A 14,008-nucleotide genomic window follows, 5' to 3' on the forward strand; every position below is an offset into this window, starting at 1 on the left:
ATTGTGATTTTCATTACACTCATGTCTCACCTTTATATTAGTATCTCCCAACCATGCTAAAGCTTTATTTCTATCTTCAAGGATTCTTAATAATTTAGACAAAGGGACTTTGATAGTGATTTGTGATAACAAAGTAGTCATATCTATAGAAGAATTAGATGGACCATAAATAACCATATTCCTTTTGTCATGATGTTTATCCAAAATGTTTACAACACCTTGTGATCCTTGTCACTTATAAAAATTCCTTTTGGTATCTTCTCATTTAATTTCTTAGGAGCATTATATGGGAACTCACAAACCTTGGGACTATCCACCTTTCTTGGCTCCCATTTCTTGTTTATATTTTTAACCTTCAAAGTGGGGATATCCTTAGGCTTTACAACTTCCTTCTTCTTAGGGTCAGCTTTCTTGATAAATGTACTAACCAACTTACCACCATCAACATTTTGAGCCATATGTCTAGTATGTACTTGAGCTACCATGCTTGCAGTGATCTGATTAACCTCTTCTCTAGAAGGCTTCGTTAGTATCACCTCCTCTCTAGTAGATGCCATATTACATATATTATCCTCGACATCACTCTCCTCATTAGAAAGTACTTGCTGCTGAATATGATTTTGAAACTGTCTTTGCTCCTCTACATCCCTGTCAAGATCATCACTATCATAATGGTCATAATGTGACTCAAACATATTGCATCCTACATCATCATTGTTCTCCTTATGTTCCTAGTTTTCTTCTACCTCAGTTTGATTTCTAGAAAATGATGAAGCTACTACACAATACTCAGGAGCATGAGGTAATTGGAAAACAAAACACCATGTGGGCTAAGCAGTGGACTCAGGGTCATCTACCACATTTATAGAATTTTTTGATAAGGGATTAGGGGTGACCTTGTTACTAGTGTTCTTAGGAGGAGGAACACTGGGCTGACCATCCTCCCTAGTGTTATAAGGGAAATTTTGCAATCTATTCTATCTGCTAAAGTTGGACTGATGAGGGGCCTTATTTTTAGTGGGATTCTTATCATTCTTTCCCTGAGGAAGATTTAAACCTTTTATAGCATTTAGAACTTGACTCATCTCACTAGGCTCATGATTTTTCCTCCTATAGATTTGTGTTCTTCTTTTCTATTTCCCTTGCTCTCAAATAACCTAGGATCATCTCTTTTTCTCTCTAATCTCCTTGAAATCCTCAAATTATTTTCTATATTGATAGCAATTATGAAAGCATCTCTTAAGGTCCTAGGTTCCTTATCTCTCAAATGGTATGCCATTTTACCATTAAAAGCTTTCAAATAAGTGATCATGCATACCTTTTCATCAACTTGCATGGCTTACATTAGCTTATAAATCCTCTTTTGGAACGTAGTGTTGAATTTAGTAACAGATTCATTATGCAACATCTTAATATTATTGAACTCACTTAAATATAACTTAAGTTTTATTTATCACCATTTGTTTCTTAAAACAATATTCAATGTCTTTTCAATCTACAACGGATGACTCAGGGAGCCTCTTGAACCATTCTCTAGCATCTTTAGTTAATGACTAAACAAATAGCTTCATGATAACATCTTCAACCTCAACCTCATAATCACTCATCATGTCAAGAAAATTCCTCAAGTGATCCTCACAAGTGATAGCATTATTTCCAGCAAACTTAGGTAATCTTTTCCTCATTTATTTTGGGACAAGGTTAGGGAAATCAAGAATACCCTAAAAGCGTATCTACCTATAACCTTCCAACTAAATAGGTCTCCTTTGAAGATCAATCTTAGAGGTATTGACAACATTTATTTCATTATTATTAAAAGCATTACTAGTACTAGTGTCTGTAGTAGATTTATTAAGATCCACCTTTTATGATAAAGAAGACAAGAAAGAAGTAGACGAGTTAGTAGCATTCTAATTTGCAATATTTGATCTATCATTATCTTTAGGAGTAAATATAGATTTCTTCTTAGAATTCTCTAGAAACTTAATCTTGTTATTCATCTCAGCTATGGCTGCCTCATTCTCTGCAATTTCCAATTTCTTAGCCAAAGCATCCTTCTCCTTCCTCCTTTTCTCCAACTCAATATTAGAAGGTGACAAAGAATCATAGATCTGGATGAGCTTTTTTGGTTCATTGATCCTAATACCAACTTCATTTTGTTTTCTCTTATCTTGAACACCAATAGCATGTTCTATATCCCTTTTAACTTCTAGGGTCTTATAATTCTTGATCTATTGAACCTCTTGGTTTTTATCTTGGTCTTTTAGCAGCTTTTGTTCTTATAATTTAAGTTTTTCAACTTGACCCACAATTTTAGGTTTCTAAGCATTGGCTGCTATCTCATTCTTCTTTTTCAAGGTAGAAATTTGCCTAAGTAATTATTGCTTTTCTTCATAAGCTTTCATGATCTTTTCTTCCCTCTCCTTCTAAAATTTCCTATCAATAGCCTCTTACTCAGCAAGCTGCATTCTTAATAGTTCATTCTCATTAAGTTCAAGAATGGTAAACTCAGAACTAGAGGTCTCCTCATCATTGAAACTCTTAGGTTCTAAATGTTTAGGTCTTACCCTTTCAGGAGAATAATCTGACATGAAAGGGTTTGTACTATGCTGAAAAGGATTATTACTATTCCTATCCTCCAGACTAAGTGCATGTGGTTGCACAACTTTCTCTTGACATATCATTTTAAGAGTATTTTAGAAATCATTATTAGATGAACCAAGATGAGATCTAGGACCCTTGCAAAAGGGTTCCTTTTCAACTGCAGAAAGGTAAGTATTCTTTTTCCTTGCCATTTACTCCTGGGAATAATTTCCTTTCTACATCTAAGCTCCTTTCACAACCCATTTTTTATTTCCTTTAGGAGGAATATCAATTTCTAACTTAATAGTTGGGTTTTTCTTCACATTTTCCTGCATATTTTTTACACTTCCCATGATCTAAAATGTCCCTAAAATTGACACTAGTTAAAACCTTTCTGAGTCACCACCCACATAGGGGGAAAAAGAAATGCAATAATCTTGTTGACCTAATAAAAATATCACGAGATTATCAAGAAGGAAACTAATAAATAAAATGCAACCAATCAAAAAAAAAATTGAGACTGCAACTCTTTCTTGATGGATAAGACACCTTTACAAGGACTATACATGTCAGTGTACACCTATGGTGTGGGTGTTTGTTCTCTTTCTTTTTAAATTCTTAAGGTTTGTCACTAGAAAAGCCCACTAAAACCATGGGTAACTCCCAAAGGATCTGACAATTGTGATACTGACATGGCCAAGGAAAACATAGCAATTCCATATCTAAGCATATGTTGTACACATGTCCCATATATAGTCACCATTTTGTTGGTGTTTAAAACTATTGAACAACAAAGTGCTCAATATCAAATTGGTAATACTCACACAACCTAAGGATTAGCTACTTCCTATTAACAATTACATGTGCAAACCACTTGGACCCAACATTAACAAAATGAAAAATGGTTTTCTACTCTTTAGGCTCTACAAAACCAAGGTGGGTATACCTAGGGCTGATTCAAATGCAAATTGTTCTATGAAAATTATCTTAGTTTCATTATGATTCTCATCTTTTATCTTCAAACACATAGACAATTCATCCAATTCTTTAATATTTTCAGACTTATATGCATCCCTCATAAGCAGATCTGATCATAATTCTGTTATGATTTACTAATATTTTTGGAAATAGCAGCTACCTAAGACTCAGAAACTAGATATAAAGGAGTGGTGACCAGCATTTTGTAACTTTGAATAAAATAGGATAAAAATGAATTTGATTTTATAATTTATTTGATATGTAATGGTAGAGTTTACTCTCTCTCACTCCTGACCTATGTGACCAGTGCCTTATCCATTGGGCAACAGATTGACTATTGATGAGAGATCTAATTCAAATAACTTGTAAATGAATCTATCAATTGTAATCGCCCATTTCCATTCTTATGCACTATCCATTTCATAAACTTATAAACTCCACTAGTCTACTGAAGCATTTTCTTAATTCCTTGAATTAAAAGCAACAACAGAACTAGAATACAACCCATCCAGACTACATTCAATCACTTAAACCTTGTTCAAATGACTTCAAAATAAAAAAACTCATAAAATGGAGATAGAAATTAGTGACACGGATCTAATGCAAATACCCCTTTGTATTATCCTTTTAGATGACTAATACAATTACTAATAGAAACTCAATGAGAAGTCCAAAATATCTTGTCGATTCTATCATTTCTATCTACTATTAGAAAGTACACCATTGAAAGTATACTAACAAAAAACTAAATACTATTGGACTGATTGTACCTTTCTTGCACAAAACAAAATTATACAACTTTTGGACCCTTGTCTAGCCCTAGAATCTCACTTATATAGTGTGAGATGCAGCAAGCTTTAGGCGTAGAGAAATTGATAGGTGTCTTTTCACAAAGATATTTACATTTTACTCAGTAGGAAAAGACAAAAATTTATGTAAGAAAAGGTAATACATCAATGATATTCTTTTGGTAGGCCCCTCTTCTATTACATATTCAAATGTTACAAATCCCATGAGTGGTCTCTATTCATTTTAAGTCCTCAGCATATGTTGCTATCAAACTAGCCACTAAGGTGTTGAGCTCTAATTCCTACAACTTAACCTCTACTTTGGCATTTCCACTCAGTTTTCATGTACCACCAAGGTGACAATGATATTTGGTTTCATTTATACCACATCATCCAACTGATCTATTGTATCTATCACATGAGACAGTTTCGTTTCCTTGTATTCTTCTTGTTCAAGTACTAGTGGGAGTGAGTCAATGATCTGTATATCCTCTTCATGCATTTCATCATCATCACTTTCAACTTCTTCCAACCATTCATCGGAAGCAATATCTACCATCCATGTGTCAAAGAGTGTATCATCTGGCCAATTGAATTGCAAAACATCATGTTGCCTCCTAAGCAAATATTCAGCTTCCTTATCAATACTAACAAAATCTTGCTTTAAAGAATCAAAAAACAATTGGACTTTCACCAATTGTTCTATTGTGGTGGCCCACCAAGAATTCCCCCTTTCATTAATAACCTTATTCATTCTTGAAAAAAAAAGGTCATCCAACTCCTTGTCCCATTCATCCTTATTCTTTAATTTGTTCTTTCTATTTAAAGAATGAGGGAACAAATCAAATTTCTCATTCTTGTACTTGCTTAGATAAGAAACAACTTTTAGTTGTAATGCAACCCTTCTATTATTAAAATCTGACAAATCATTAGCAATATCATATGTTTTCTCAATATAATCATGGGAAGACTTTATAACAAAATAACATAAAAAGGTAATTTCTTTCCTTCTTTTTTCCAACTTATTCACAATGGGTTTCAAAATATCTTCATGAGCTTTCAACTCTTCCCATATGGTTATTACCTTTGCTAATTGATGATAGAACAATGGCCATTCAATTCTCTCTACTATATATATTAGAGCCTTTCTCAGTTTATCCTCATATTGTATATTTATTTCCACATGTAATGCCCACAACTTGCTCTTTTCTTCTTCAAAATTTTCAGTAGTGTAGTATTGTGGCCTTTGTGGTGTATCTAATAGTTCTATAGGTGGAGTGGATTTAAAAGGCTCCATTGGAGGGTGAGGGTATGTTATCCTTGGTCTAGAAGACCTTCCCATCACCTTATTCTCAAGCTCAATCCTCTTTTGGACCTCTTTATTGTAAGCTTCCAAAATTGTCTCATACTTACATTACAATTCAAACATGGCCTTTTCTTCCTTTAAAGCAGTGGAAAAAACAAACTAAGATGTTCCTACACCCATATGAGCTGCATATTTAGGGGTGGTATCTGCTACCCTTCTTACAACTATATTTCCTATCAAACTAGAATCGTCTAGCTATGATGAGGTAGCTTGTGACCCTTTTCTCAATGACCAAATAACTAAAGCAGCCTAGTCTTCACTGAATACAGTACTTATGAATTCTTTCTTATTTTGGTCTTGCAAATCTAGTTTGTTAGAAATGGAATTAAAACCCAAAGCATCAGCTATATCCCAATTGGGTAGCAATAAGATGTTTAATGCTTTTACCATCTGCCTTCGTTCTTTAGGGCTTATATTTTGAAATTATTTTGTCATTTCCTCCTTCAACTTGATTCTGTAAGGTAGTCTCATCCATTTCTGGATGCTATGTTCTTAGTTTAATACATCTTCAAATTTTCCCATATTGGCCCTCCATGGAAATTGGTGGAAAGTTGTAGATTTAACAAAGCTATCATCTGATAAAAATTAATGACTAGCTTGCTCTATGATAGGGTCCAATTCCCTACCTTTGTAATCAACTACTATTAAATCAAGGCTAGGCATAGGAGGTTCCTCAGGGTCTCCCTCATCCAATTCTACTTGAGTAATAAAAACATCTCCCCGTGACCCTATTTGTTCAATTTGCTCTCCAGTGAGTTTCTCCTCTCCAATCCACAAAGGGGATTATGTAGGTGAATATTCTTCAATATGACAATATTGCTAGATTCCATTATTTGTTTGCCCTTATCTACAGTGGCCCTTTTTATTTTGAATTATAGTATAACCTAGCCTCTTTTGGATAGTCAAATGTCTAGCTCCTACATTAAGAGTGAATGCCAATCTCCTCATGACCTCCCTAGCCTTATCTAGGTAAGAATCAATAAAAAATTGTTTCTTCTCATTCATAGTCTCCATTATTTTAGGAAACGTATTCATGAACTTTTTAATCTTATGTGCCTCTATTACAACATTATCCAGAGGACTATAATCTTTATCAAAATAATGTATAAATTCTAGAACCCTTGAGTAAACTCTCCACTTTTCTTTTTTAGTTTCCTAATCTAGCAAGGAAAACTCATTTCTTATGATGTCCTCAGTGTAATAAAATTCATGGTCAATTTTTCCAAACTTGATCCTATGTCTAAAAGTCAAGTTATAAAATCCCTAAGTATCACAAAAATGGGGATGAGAAACAGCCATTTTTTACTGATCCAAAATTTTATGCATAAAAATCCAAACCCCTTTAGTGATCACAAATTGATGGGTTATAGTACAAGTGGGGAATGTTGACCCTCTTGATCTTTTTATCAAAAAAATTTCTTCTAGTCCCCCTAGCTGCCACAAAAATCCAGCCATCCCTACCATTAGAGGTACCTGGTAAGGTAGTACATGAGGAGTGCCTTCAAAACCATAAACCCTAATGATAGTAGACATAGAGTATGGGATAATATCTCCCCAATTATGTGAAACTTTCAAACCAATAGGATTATTCATACGCCTAATGAGACTCATCAATGCCCTAGGCACTCTAGGATTGTCACTTAATATGAGGTACCTCAACTTTGACACAAAGTATCTATCAAACCTGCCAAAGCTAGCCTTCTTTGCATCCCAGGTCATGTCTTCACTCCATAACTATACTACCAATACTTCTCCATCCTACTCTTTGTTCAATTCCATTTCTTTACCAAAATATGTCACTCCCTTAAACAAAAATGTATGCATCAACAAAGAATAATGGCCAAAAGTCTTCTCCACTTTCCCCTTTGCAATTCCTACCAGTCTAGTATGAATTTCTTCTGCTAAATAGGAGGCAAAGTCAAATTTAACATCCACACCAAAAGAATCAATATGAACCATCATGTACATAAGATTGATGGGCATGGCATTCTATTCATCCTCACCAAAAACTCGGCATAGAGTTCTGTATATTTCTAGGCCTTAGAAGTGAAAAACTCTTTCTTGAAGGGTTCCATAGAGGCAACTATAATTACTAGAAAATTTCCAATCGTGCCAATATGAGCCCTTAGTGCATCTCCCCTAATCACATCCTTCTTTGATATGTACTCTTTTTCTAATTCTTGTAAATTAATAGGCACATAATAATCTGTCAAAGTCTCTAGATGAAATACCTCTCTAATCTCCTCAAGATTGATTGTAATCAGAGGCACACTATCAATTCTTCTTACTACTCTAACTGCTTGGTCATAATTTTTTGCAATGTCTTCAAGCAAGTCATAGTGAATAAAAATACTAGGAACCACTAACTTTCCCAAATCAAAATTCTAGATATTGGGATGTGGGCCAAACATATTCCTCTTTGAAAACCATTTCTTGAACATAGCAAGACCAGTTTGAAAAGTTTTGGCATCCCTAACCCAATTATCCTTATCATATAGGCCGTCTAAAATTTTTAGTTTAGGGTTTAATGAAGTTAACTTCTTAACTTGTACAGTCTCAGTGGTGGATTTAGGGAGTAATTCAAGTAAGTCATCATGGATATTCCTACCCAAATAATTCTCTTGCCCAAAAAACACTTTCTTTGGAGGTATCTTGACTATAATTTGCAAAAATTGAAATGGTACAAAGATTATAGTATATGGGGACTTACTTGATCTTCTGCTCATACTTCTTTGTAATTCTACAACCTCTCACGAACAATGAAGAAACTGCTTCACATTCCAATCAAGATTAACAAAATGTTCTCAATAATTTTGCCTACTCAGAAAGGTTGAAATTTTTTTCACATAAGATGAAAATGGTGCAAGCTTTTGCAATATACTCTATTTTTGTTTGCATGCAAAGCCTTCATACCTCATAAATGAACTATAAGGAAAAGCAGAGAGGCATCACCTTCCTTTTTTAAATTTGCACCATTGATCTTAGAAAATCCTATGATCTAGGAGTGAAAATAGGGATGACTCATCTTCTCCTTGACATGTTGGTAGTCAAACTAATGCAAAGTCTCCACATGTACCTTTCTTTCACAGTTGGTGCTTCAAACTAGACCCACTAGTCTTAAAGACATGTGTCATTGTGTCACTATCTCGCTATGCATAAAGAGTGAGCATATCACCTATGTAAGATAGTGACAACCTTGATCTTATTTTGATCAAGTAGAGGATATTTGATTCATTATTTAATACAAATGTGGTGGGTCCCTTTTCCACTTGCTTTAATCGCTATATCATTATCCTTAAACTTTGAGCACTTCTCCATAGCAACTATGTGATAATCATAGATCTTACTTGATCTAAAGGTGAGGAAATGTTACTTCAGTCACATAAATTGTGGTGGGTCCCCCAGTCACCAAGTCACATTGAGTAAATAGAGTGCAATTTATTTCAACAACTTGGCAACGATCATTGGTCTTCCCTTCATCCAATGATTATCATTATTCATCTAAGATCTGACTTGGGCATGGGTCCACATTCCTAATGATGTGGAACTATCCTGACACACTAGCATGTATATTAATTTGTATGGTGACATCATGTCTTTTGGACCCTACCGCATTTCACACTTTCAAGCTAGTTGCTACATGGCTACTAGCAAGGCAGAAAGCTTTTCCAGTCATGACATAGAAACCTTTGATGGATTCATAGTTTATGGTGCATACATCTTGAGCAAGATGCCACCATTTTAGGTGAGTCCATGACTCATTTCTAATGAAGCATTCATTGGGACCCACCTTTTGGAACTGTCGATGCATTATTGTTTTCCAATGAATCGCTATGTCTTTACCAATAAAAACCATTACTTTTCTAGTCATGACATAGCGACCTCCGATGATCAATTAAACTCTAGTGATGGAAGAAAAGCTATATTGTCAACCATGACTACATTAATCAATATCTATGTTAGAGCAATCAATATGCATAGTTATGATACTACATGGGAACTTTTTTTGTCACCGTTAATTTCAAAAACTTGCCACTTTCATCATTTTTTGGCAAGGCACCATATTGCTACCAACAAGACATATAGATTGTTTGGTCATGACATAGTGACTTGCTAAGAAACTTGGATTTTAGTGACACCATTTGCAAATTGCTCCACATGCTTCATTTCTGACACTGACAACTCTAGGATGGAGCACACGACTAAAACTTTTCCAAATCAATGCACATTTTCAGCACCGATTTTCACTTTATGATACCATGACTCGATTTCCATCAGTCACTATGTTGTTATGGAAAAAACTCTTGCACTTTGTTATAACAATGATGTGACAACCATGGATCTAACCAAGATCAGATGGTGGAAAAGACTTTGAAAAAGGTACTTAGTATGACAAAAATTTTAAGTGGGAAAGGGATATTCACACTTTTTAAAAGATTTCATGCCAAGATAAAACCAAAAGGAACAAGACCTAGGGTTTAACAAATATTTCCAAAGGATATCAAAACTATAAAAAAAAAAAACCAAAAACCCTAGCCTCTAATAATGGACTCAAATCTTATTTTTTATACCTAGATTGTGAAAATTTATCATGCAAAAAATTAGACCAACACCTTCTATCCAAGGTTTTCCAATAGATAGCAAAGCTTGAAATGGTAGCTTAGGGCTCCTTAATCATGGAGTGCAAGAGGCATACAAATGAACATAAAGGAAGCTCTCAGCTAAGCCTTAGGAATGTAGCCCTTGCTAGTAAACCATGAAATGGGAGATTCTTTGAGCAAGAGCAAGAATGCTAGTGTCAAAGAACTCTTTAATATGCAATACAAGGATGAGAGTAAACTAAGATGAAATGTGCAATGCAACTAAGCTAAGTAAATGAAAGTGTTACATCCATACTAATTATACTATGTGGTCTAAACTACTTGCAAAAGAATTACACTACATGCAACTAAACTAGGATGCCATATGACAAAATGCTATGGATGAAAGAAATGTAGATAAGAAATGGTATTCTCCACAAAATCTCTCAAGAATTCTAATAGAAAACCTATAGCATAGCAATGCTCAAGAGTGTGGATCCTTTGAGGGGGAAATCTCTCTCCCTTTTAAAGTCATATGGATGATAGAGATCAAGATTGAGATGGTGGATGATCAATGGTTGAATTCAAAAATGGGAGGGATCGATGTGCACACACAAGTCAACCTATAGAAAATAAGTTGACTTGTCATATAAGACAAAAGTCTCACAAGCCTTTTCTTTTAATTGCAAAATAGGAAAAGGACTTTATGTGTGCACTTTAAGTGGGTTAGAAGAATGGGGTCTTTTATTTAATTAGAAGGGTACATGTTCTTTTAATCAAATAATGAACTTAGGATAGCATAGTCAAACTATAGGTTATAATAAAATTAATTGATTATTAGCAATTTGGTCTAGGTAAATGATTAATTAAATTAGCCAAAATGCTAAGGAGGAGGGCTAATAGTCTAGAGGACCATTTTAGGTGATTACATTTCCCCCTCTTTGAATAATGTGTGATCAATCTGGGAACACATTATGTCAAAGAAAACAAAAGCCAAGTATCCAACAATAGATATAGATATCTAATTTTGAAGAATGAAATGTAGAAATAGATAGAAAATCCTGAATGTACAACTTGATAGCGGTAGTGTTAAACACTACGAAAAAAAGATGATGTCAGAATTCAAGAAGAATGCTAACACCTAGCAAAGTAGATAGATCTAGAACAAGTGAAAAGATCGAGCAAATGCTCCTAAGAAATAGATAACTATAGCAAGTGATGATAGATTATTTTTGCCCCCTTAGGATTGAAATTTAAATGAGGTAAGGAAAATGTAGAAGTGGATTAGATATGAGAAAATTGAGGTATAGAAATGTCCAAGATGATAGATAGGTGATGAGAACCAAAGAATGACTATTAATAAGTGATAGAATGCCCAAGTTTGACCAGAGTTGGCCATGAAGGATATATCATGAAAATTAGGTCAAATCAAGTAGAAAGATAATTTTAGACATGAAAAGGTGAATTTGAATAGATATGAAGCATAGAAATGATTAAGATATGAAGAAATAAAGATGCCCCAACAATGATTTGGAGATTAGACATCAGAAGGTCATCTATTTGCTCAAAAGAAGGTGAAATTTTAAAATGAAATTTTGACCATCAAGATGAACTTTAATTTTGATTCCAATCTCGAAAATGGATCCACAATGTTGAAATTAGCTAGGGGTGTAATTTTTGCACAATTTCAAGGGGTTTGAAAATTAGGTCAAAAATAAGGTTGGGGGCTATAAAAGGGGCCCAAGTGTCATTTTCAAAATCATTTTGTCTTTTGTGATTTTTTGAGAGCTTATAAGTGGTTGAGAGGCTACCATAGCTTTGGAAAACATTCCACTTCACCGACACCATTTCGAGTGCAGTCGGTTGCACAACTGGCCAAAGCAGTACAAGGTGCCAATAAGTGACCTCTTTTTGTCATTTTTTTGAGCTCTTTTTAGTGTTTTTCAAATGTTTGTATGTTTTTCTTAAAAATATCACATGATACTTAAAAATTATCACACAGGTACTTTGGAAACTATCACACAATAGATTTTTTCCCAAAATGTATCGCATGAATCTTATATAGTCTATTGTATGGGACATACCCATATGTCACATGAACTAGTGTGAAATGTCACATGAGAGAATTGTGTCACATGGCTTTAGAAAAAGTATTACACAGTAACATTCCAGCATATTGTATCACTTACAATAGGAAAAAGTATCGTACAGATGTTTTTAAGCATGTTTTTGTGGAATTTTTGCATTATGATCACATTTGTGATGCATTACTGATGTGTACATGTTGTGTGTTGATAGGAGGTATTTTTGGTGCTACTTATCAGAGCCCCCAAAGTGGTGGGGTTGCATGTTGTACAGTATTTGATTGATGATGATCATGCTACCATATCCGCTATGGGTTTGCAATGGGTCATATGGATGCCCCATATATAGAAAAACCATGGATTGTTGACTGCACTGGCTAAGCATTGGCATAGTGAGCATAACACCTTTCATATACCAACTAGAGAGGCCTAAATTATATTGGAGGATGTGTATCGCATTCTTCAAGTGCCATGACATGGTGAGCTAGTAAGTTGTTTATTTGATTGTTCTTGTCATGTTTTGCAAATATTGATGTTAGGGATACTCATGTCAACCTTGGTTATGTCACAAGTGTACTATGATCAAACCTCGACAAAGGGGCAAATCATGACGTAGCAGTTGTTTCATGATGTCACCATTTTAGACTGTCATCTAGGTTAGGAGTGATTGATTATCAAGTATGGAGAAAATTACCCTCTTTCTAGCTTACTATGTTCATTGGTAGCTTAGGCTTTGGTGATAGATAGGGGCCAGAAGGGCTTCCCACTAGGATGGGGTTGATTGGTGTTCGATCTGATTGCATGGACATGTAGGATGGCATGGGGGCCAACAATACTGGCAAAGATGTATCATGAGTTGCATGAGATAGTTTATCACGAGGGCCACTCATGGGCATGTGGCACAGTGATGGCACAAATCTGGGCTTGGGAGCATATTGTTATGATCCGACCATGGCTGCACCCATGAGAGTGGAGCTAACCATATATTTTTGGTTATAGAGGATTTTTTCCACAAATGCATAGTGGGGATGTGACCTATCATCAATGTATCTTTGATGAGCTAACAGTGTTCACATGGCAGCCTTATTGAGATTGCCACGGATGGTCTGTTGTGTGGGATTTAGTCTATATGAGATATAGAAGGTCACTGGTGGGTAGGAGTGCAGATTTTTGAAGCAGTTTGTGATTAACAGAGTATGGTGGCAATTTTCAAAGTGACAAGTGATATTGGTGGAGACTACCACCTACACTTAGAAGTATTTTTATGAGGCAATGGGATGGTTGCCGATGTTGGATTATCAGATAGTAGTATGGGATATAGTGGCTCTAGTGCCAATTCTCTGGGATTATCGCCTAGATGTGGTAAATGTAGGGGTAGATCCTACATACTTATATGAGAGATAGAGGCACCCACTCCCATGATTTATAGAGCTTGATGTGCTACCTATGAGAGGTTGACACAGAGGTGATCAAGGGATGGAGGTTGGAGGTGGAATATGTGGGCATAGGCCACAAGGGAGATGGAGGAGGAGGAGGAGAAGGAGGAGGTTCCATTGAGGCAACAGCTAGCAGGAAGGGTGGAGGCACAAGAAAAGTAGCCAGTTAGGGGTGATGAGTGAGATGTGAGGA

The 14,008-nt window shown here is 35.2% G+C and overlaps 1 pseudogene; it reads right to left on the reverse strand.

Moving 5' to 3' along the window:
• The window catches only part of LOC149552574 (DNA (cytosine-5)-methyltransferase DRM2-like), a 198,670-nt pseudogene that overhangs the window by 147,136 nt on the left and 37,526 nt on the right, over positions 1–14,008 (reverse strand).

Source organism: Cupressus sempervirens, chromosome 6 (genome assembly GCF_028749045.1).
Source record: "Cupressus sempervirens isolate cs-2001-9-10 chromosome 6, ASM2874904v1, whole genome shotgun sequence".
In the NCBI taxonomy this organism is placed as follows: domain Eukaryota; kingdom Viridiplantae; phylum Streptophyta; class Pinopsida; order Cupressales; family Cupressaceae; genus Cupressus; species Cupressus sempervirens.